The following is a 7,840-nucleotide window of genomic DNA, read 5'->3' as shown; positions in this document are numbered from 1 at the left end:
CGGCTTACTTCTCAAATCAGATGGGTAGAGCTGTTGCCTCCTCCATGCAGCTGTGGTGCAACACTTCACATAGACACTCACCAACATGACAAGGAACATTCACACACATCAATGTCCAGGGGGCGTACACATCACTTGGACACTCTCACCACAGCTCCACTCAACTCAGACACATCTGTGGGAACAGTCACCTTTCACACCAGGGGGACCACTGAATCACCTCAGGGCAATAGACAAAATATGCCACAAAGGATTAGCCAGGCTGAATGTGTCATGCACTATGCAGTGAATGTCACAGTAAGCACAATGCAAGTGAGGAGTGCACACATGAACTACATCATGCTCTGCATAGGAGACATAAGCCATTCCCCCCCTGGGAACCCCCTCTAAACAACATTGCATGTCTGTCACACCTGGACACAATGGCAGAAGTGACTGTCAGGTTACGCTCCACGGAATCCAGCGGCGGTAGAAAAAGGCTCCACCTCCTGATATCACCAACACCCTGGTGAAACAAACAGGGTGTTCGAGGGATCAGGCGAGGGAAAGGGTAGGGAAGGGAACAGCAGGGGAGTTAGAACCTGTAACGAAAAGGAACAAGTGCATCAGACATATGCATACAATTCTACTCTCATAAATTCTCGCTAAGAGTTTATTTGCTATACCTGGGAATGAGGAATGTTGTAAACCTCCCCACAGAAAGTCTTCAATAGCCTTTAAGGATATTTGGTTCTGCAACACAATATCACAAACATTAATGGCTTTGTTTTTTCCCCTACTCTCATACACTCTGCACCAGCAATTATTTCACCACACGTACCCCAGACAACATCTCCTCTGCCTCAAATGGGGGAAGAGCGTATTCAAAGTACAAACTCCGCAAATCAAGAGGAATTGTTTAGCAGTCACAATGCCTGTCCATAAACTGTACTCACAACTGATTAAATCAAAAAACAAGAAAAAAGTATACCAAGGATTATTCCAATTTGCCAAAGGAAATACAATAAATGCAACTACTTAGATAGCCTGGAGAGCTTATTTACTTCAGCCGAAGTAAATGTAATTTATTCCATAAATCACAATTATATCACAAGCAATTTATATTTTTTCAGGCACAAATGAAAAAAGTGAAAAGGTGAAAAAATAATAAAACCCAGTGAAGTGATCATAGCCTACAAGGTGAACATAATATTTAGAAGGTCTTAAAAACAACAATGAGAGGCATATGACAATATAACGAATCTTTTTTGCTCTCCCTTGGTTGGTGTCGACGATGTTTCAACCCACTCTGGATATGGGGTCTCTTCAGGACAAATATCTGGGGACTATTGGTATTCACGACAAGGAATAGGGACAAGGCGACTGATTGCGCTTGGTCGTATCCGAGCGGTTACCGATTGAGTGGTCAGATTGGACGCTTTACTCGTCCCTTCTAGAATAACGGTGTAATTGAATCTAAACCATCATACAAGACGCATTATCCGTCTTTGTCTGCCCGCGGTTTTCATTTTGAAACCGAGCGGCGATCCTTAAAGACAACGGACACAGCGGATTATTGTGGCTGCTAATACGGTGTAACTGAATTCAAATCCTTAAACAGACACCTCACCCGTCCTTGTCTATCCACGTGTCTTTAAATTGGGAACCAAGCTGAGATTACGGACACAGCGGATCAAATAGATGTTCAAGCTTTATTGGATACGACCAAGCGCAATCAGTCGCCTTGTCCCTATTCCTTGTCGTGAATACCAATAGTCCCCAGATATTTGTCCTGAAGAGACCCCATATCCAGAGTGGGTTGAAACGTCGTCGACACCAACCAAGGGAGAGCAAAAAAGATTTGTTATATTGTCATATGCCTCTCATTGTTGTTTTGAAGACCTTCTAAATATTATGTTCACCTTGTAGGCTATGATCACTTCACTCTGTTTTATTATTTTTTCACCTTTTCACTTTTTTCATTTGTGCCTGAAAAAATATAAATTGCTTGTGATATAATTGTGATTTATGGAATAAATTACATTTACTTCGGCTGAAGTAAATAAGCTCTCCAGGCTATCTAAGTAGTTGCATTTATTGTATTTTCCTTTGGCAAAGTGGAATAATCCTTGGTATACTTTTTTCTTGTTTTTTGATTTAATCAGTTGTGAGTATAATTTTTACTCCCTAGTGATAAATGTACTAAATCGAATAAGTTCCTTGTGGACCTTTTCTTGTTCAATACAAATACCCAGTTCACAAGGACATATGGGTGGCTCTTGTTTCTTATAAATAAAAATGTCCATAAACTGTATCAGTTTCCTCCCAATCTTGGGGTCCTACTAGCAGAAAACAGTTTCGTCACCGCTGTACACTTTAAGGGGTCCCTGAGGGGTTCGTCCAAAGCTCATTGAGCCACACGGGAGGCTTGCGGTTGGTTTGTACCGCTTTCAATGTTTATTACACAAACCCTGAGGGGGTTTCAAATGTCACGCAAAATGCACATACGGTAGCGAGCAGTTTGAATCACTGCGCCGCTCCGCTGTGCTTCAAATCCAAAGGAAACAAATAGGAGTGAGGAGTCTCTGTGCCTCCTCGTATCCCCTGTTCATAGCCGGCAGCCGCCCTTCGGATTCCGCTATGGGGGTTTTAAAACAACCAAGCCCAGAAACCGCGAGAGCGACAAATGCTCTTTTTAGCGGTACTCATGATTCCGCCGCGCCGCGAATCCGGCCCCTTGAAGTCCTCGCTGGTTCTCCGAGCGGCCCGAACAGAAGTCCTTCGGAGACAGCGCTTGCGTCCTCACAGTCCAGGTCGGAAGTAACAGAAGAATTATGCGCACCGGCTCCCGTCATCCAAGCGCCTTTATCCACATTTCCGCATTTGCCTGATGGGAAATGTAGTTTTCGCCTCGGGAATCTGCGAGGTAGGCGCCGCTGTGCCCGATTCCTGACAGTGACAGTCACAAAAAAGGTGCACAGTCAAAGCTAGTGGAGTCAGCACTCACCAACTCACCTGGTCTCCCATACAGGCTGGGGTACTGTGGGAGGATGACATCAAGCAAAGCCTCATTCTGCTCCTGTGTGAAAGGCTGGGCCCTCTCCACAGACCTTGACATGGTGCCAGAGGAAGCACAGGCAGCAGCAGTGGTGTCGACTGAAAGGTTGTGCAGGCAAGTGCCCTCTCATGGGTTCTGCCTGACTTATATCTGCCTTGCTGGGTCCCTTCATTTACAGGAGTACAGAGTGATTGGTCAGACTCTTTTGCATCCTACGTTTCCTCCAATCCCTTTAAACATACACCAGTGACAGCATTTGCATGGTTCAAATTTTAGCAGCATCATGTCAAGTCAACAACCGCTTTGCAACAATGTAAATTTGTGGCCAACTGACTTTTCAAGGCCACCTGATGGAAATATTTGAACAGAAAACTCAGTATCCATGACAACCAGCATGCATTTATGGCCTAAAATTTGTCCCTTATGTGTCCCCATGTAAATTTCAAATCCCCACACAGGTACGGTGTGTACACATACATGTACTACCTCAGTACATGTATGTGTACAACTAGTGACTACACGTACGTGTACTGAGGTAGTACACGTACGTGTACGCACTAGTTGTACCCGTACGTGTACTAAGGCAGTACATGTACGTGTGTCCGTCCCGTAACACGCGTGCTCCTACAGCAACACTACTATAGTGATACGGACCGTACACATGCCCTCAGAGCGTGTGTACGGTGCGTTTCACATGCTTACACTGGTGATAGGGGGTGCACACGAATGCCATGAAGGGTCTCAGACTCGCACAAGGCTGTACATCAAGTCATTGTCATTAATGTCCTTCATGTGCAGGGCCTAGGTGTGTCAGGCAGTGATATTGCACATGTCTCCTCATGTTTGAGCACAATAGATGTGTGATGACCTGTGTACACATGTCATGTGTGATGTGGCACTATGTGGCGCACTTCCCCTTCACACTTTGCACATGTGTGCATGTAGTCCAAACGTGTCAAGTACAGCATCACTGGTATGGCACAGTCACCAACACCCGCAACTGTCGCCTGATGCCAGGGACAGGGACACTAAGAACTGACATTGAACGACCAGCGTGCCACGATATGACTATGTCATGTGTGTGTCATGTGTTCCCATGAGCTGGTGCTGGAGCATTTAAACTCAAACTTCAGTTTATATTTTCGTATGTCATAATTAAAAATTACTAATGTTTAATTATTAAGTACTAAAGTTTTGTTTTGTCTTTTAATTAATCAACCTTACTAATGAAAGAATTACACGTGGGAATGCAATTGCATGGCTAAATTAATAAGTGAACTAAGTTGGTGAGCAAATTAATTAAATAAGTGTGGCTAAAGTGCTATTTGTTATGTGTTTGCGCTTTAAAATAATATGCTTTAATGCTTCTTTATGTCGCAAATGGCTAGATAAATACATACACATAAGGGTATTAGTGGGAATTAACACTGTATAATCAATACGATGTAGTAACGTTGTTTTGTGTTTCTTTTTAATTAAGTTTTCCATTCCGGCCTGTTGAGAAATGGCCGACATCTACAGCCTGCATTTGAGTAGATGAAATATGAAGAGAGGCCTCGCTGAATATGGTTGAAAATGACCTCGGCCTCTGTCTGAGCTAAAAGTTATGAAAAGTCGACAACTCTGGGATGGTCGCCAGATATCCTTGGAGGAGAACATTTGTCACAAATGAACATTTTTGATAAACTTGCGGTGGCTTCATTGCAAGTGATATAATTCCGGAGAAGAGCATCCATGGATGTTGCAAATTTAGTTTGTGCTTCCTATTTCCGTGTTTTTATTTTTGAGATATTCGAGAGCGGAGACTTTTCTAATGTTGCAAGCTAACATCCTTTCCTGCTCGCTCTGCTCAACGGACGTTTTAGAGCTTGTTTGTAACTTTTAATATGTAAGTTTTGGTATAAATATGACTAGACTAGAGAGGGTCTAAGGCCACTTCTTCCTGAACTTATGCTCAAGAGGATCGATGCTGATTGAGAGGACGGCGACTCGAGAGACTTTGATTCTTTACTGAGAGACCTGTCCTGACTTAGAATACGACATTTAGCTAGAATAGGTAAATATGAGAATAATGATTTTGCAATTGAATGACTTTTCATTTAAACTAATTTAGATAAAATCATTCCTGTTTGAATTTCAGTGTCGGGTGGTTATTTCTTTGTCATATTATTGAGATCTCAAATGTGTTTAAACTGTTTAAATCATGACTCGAGACAATTCAATTTGATTGCATTGACCTCCGATTAGGTGCAGATTGATCAAGGAGTTCTCTCTCATATTCAGTGTGGATAGAGTAATAGAATGAATGTTGGTGTAATGGGCCCCACCAGCGTATGATGAGTGTATGTGCGTATGACTGTGAAATTACTCTGTCCGTGGAAGTAGGGAGAATTTATAAGCTCTGATCTGCAGCAGTTTCCTGGTAGCAGTATGATGGTTTTGATTATTGTCTTGATCTGATGAATTGCTTGCACATAGGCTTTTTGGATTTATTGATTTATTGATTGAAGTTGATACATGTACTAACACAAAATGTTGAAGTCGTCGTCGTATTGAGTTATATGTAGTGTGTACGGCTTCTGGGACGTAGGGAGTTGGTGACGGTTCCGTAGTAGGGCAGAGGGAAGTAAGTGCTGCTCTCGGGAAAGACGGGATTGTTGGCCCTGTACGAATACAGGGAGAAGCGTGTGACAATTGAAGTTACGCGTCGCATTGTCTGGGTTCGATTCAGTGACATCGTCGTGTGTTACTACTAGAGACATATTTCCGGTATAAGAGAAGTGTGTATGGTTGCGAAGGTTATCTGTGAAGTTTTGGTTTTAGTATCAGGGATCCTTTTGGGATTGCCGTTAACACTTATCACTGGGAAGGTAATAGGTATTCTCTGAGCTTGTTTGAAGGATTAAGCAGAGGTAAGCGCTGCTTGGTTAACGTATGTTATAATTCTGTAGCAGGACAGATTGTTCGCTGTTCTAGGGAAAGGCAGGATTCTGTGTAAATTCACTACATTTTCTGGTGTGAAAGTGCGTGAATGTATGAGCATTTAGTTGATTGTGAAACTCTTAGGAACATTCTGGGAGGAAACAGTTAATGAATGCATGTTAGAAGGGCAGAGTAGAGGGATGTGCTACTGTGTCAACGAAAGTAATAATTCCGTAGTGGAGCAGAGGAAAGCGCTGTTCTAGAGAGAAGCGGGATTCTCGTGGGAAAGGTCTTTACTATTCTGTGGTTAGCGGAGCAGACAATGGAGATGTTTATATGTTGTAACTAATAGATTTGTAAAATTTGAAACAGAGTTTACTGAGAAGATTTTGTAAAGGAGGGGTAAACGAGTGACAGGAGACAGGAGTAGAAGCGACTGCAGCGACTACTGACGTCAGAAAGACCGCGCTGTGATTGGACAGTGGGTTAGAACACTGCTTGCGCTGTGATTGGTGTGTTGCTGTGAGCCGCGCAGGGATTGGAAGAAGCACAGGGTGACGTAGACGCTCCGGGATTGGTGCGTTAGTGTGAGTCGCGCTGTTATTGGACAAAAGATCGTACAGTTGCGGAAAGGACTAGAGGGTTGTGGTAAACGCAAAAATGTATTACCAAACAGAGGAGAAGAAAAAGAAATCCTTGTTCAGTAAAATTAAAAAATGGTTTGACAAGGATAAGGACATAATAACTAGAGAGGGTGAGTAACTACCTCCGACAAGAACCCCTGCATCCTTTATGGTTGCGAAATATGGGTATCATACCTGTATTTGGTTAGACAATTGGGCTAAGTACACTAGAGGAGATGGTGTTCTAGCGTTCCCAGAACATGGTTCATTTAATCTGGCCGTGTTGAGAAATTTACGGGAAAAAATGATGTGTCTAGAGCCCAGACCAAGGCCGACAAGTTAGAGGCATTGGTAGAATGGGAAGATGAGGTGCATGAGCGAGAAAAGCAGAGGAGTGGAGGTAACTATAGGTACATTTTTGGAAGGAAATATGATCGTGAAACTCATCATGATCGAATGAGGAGATGGCGAGATGCTAGTATGTCAGAGGGACTATATCCTATGAGAACTGTTGAAGAAATGGAAGGGAGGAAAGGTACGGAAAAGGTACATGATGCAGAATTGAGAAGGTATGGGGCTACTGAATATGAGGATGAAGTCTTGGATGGCATGATTTACAAGAGACCATCTCCATATAGACCAGAACCAGAAGTGAGAACACCAGTTGCTACACCAATGAGAGATACTTTGCAGATCATTAAAACAGAAGTTGTGACACCTGATCTGAAAAGTGGTAGCTCTTTCACGGAAAGGGAAAGAGAGAGAGAGAGAGAGAGAGAGAGAGAGAGAATGCAATCGGGGACGAAAAAACAAGAGAATTAGCAAGAACAACATCTGAGTTGACAGAAAAGATCAGGGAATTGACCAAGAATCTAGAAGCTGTTACAGTGCCTGTAACTATAGGTCCGGTTATGCCTATTTTTGATAAACAAAGAATGGGTGAAAATGGTTGAACAGTTCCATATGTAGGTAATGGACTAGTTAGTTCTCCAGAAGAGTCAGGAATGAGGACGGGAGAAAATCATTTGAGACAGTTGAGACATGACACATGTGGTGGAGAGTTAAATGTACAGCCTAATTCAGGATTGAATACTGGTTGTGTAGAAAGAAATGTTATGATGGGAGGATCAATTTTGGAACCACAGAGGATGGCAGAACAAGTGAGTACAGGGAAAAAGTCTACAGAAATAACGGCTGAGGATTTGAATGATTGGTTGAAAGTTCTCCAGAAGAAAGATAAAGATTCTCAGGCAATTGA

The sequence above is a fragment of the Triturus cristatus genome, chromosome 2_2 (genome assembly GCF_964204655.1).
Source record: "Triturus cristatus chromosome 2_2, aTriCri1.1, whole genome shotgun sequence".
In the NCBI taxonomy this organism is placed as follows: Eukaryota; Metazoa; Chordata; class Amphibia; order Caudata; family Salamandridae; genus Triturus; species Triturus cristatus.
The sequence above is the reverse complement of the archived record's forward strand: the minus strand, read 5'-3'. Positions refer to the sequence as shown.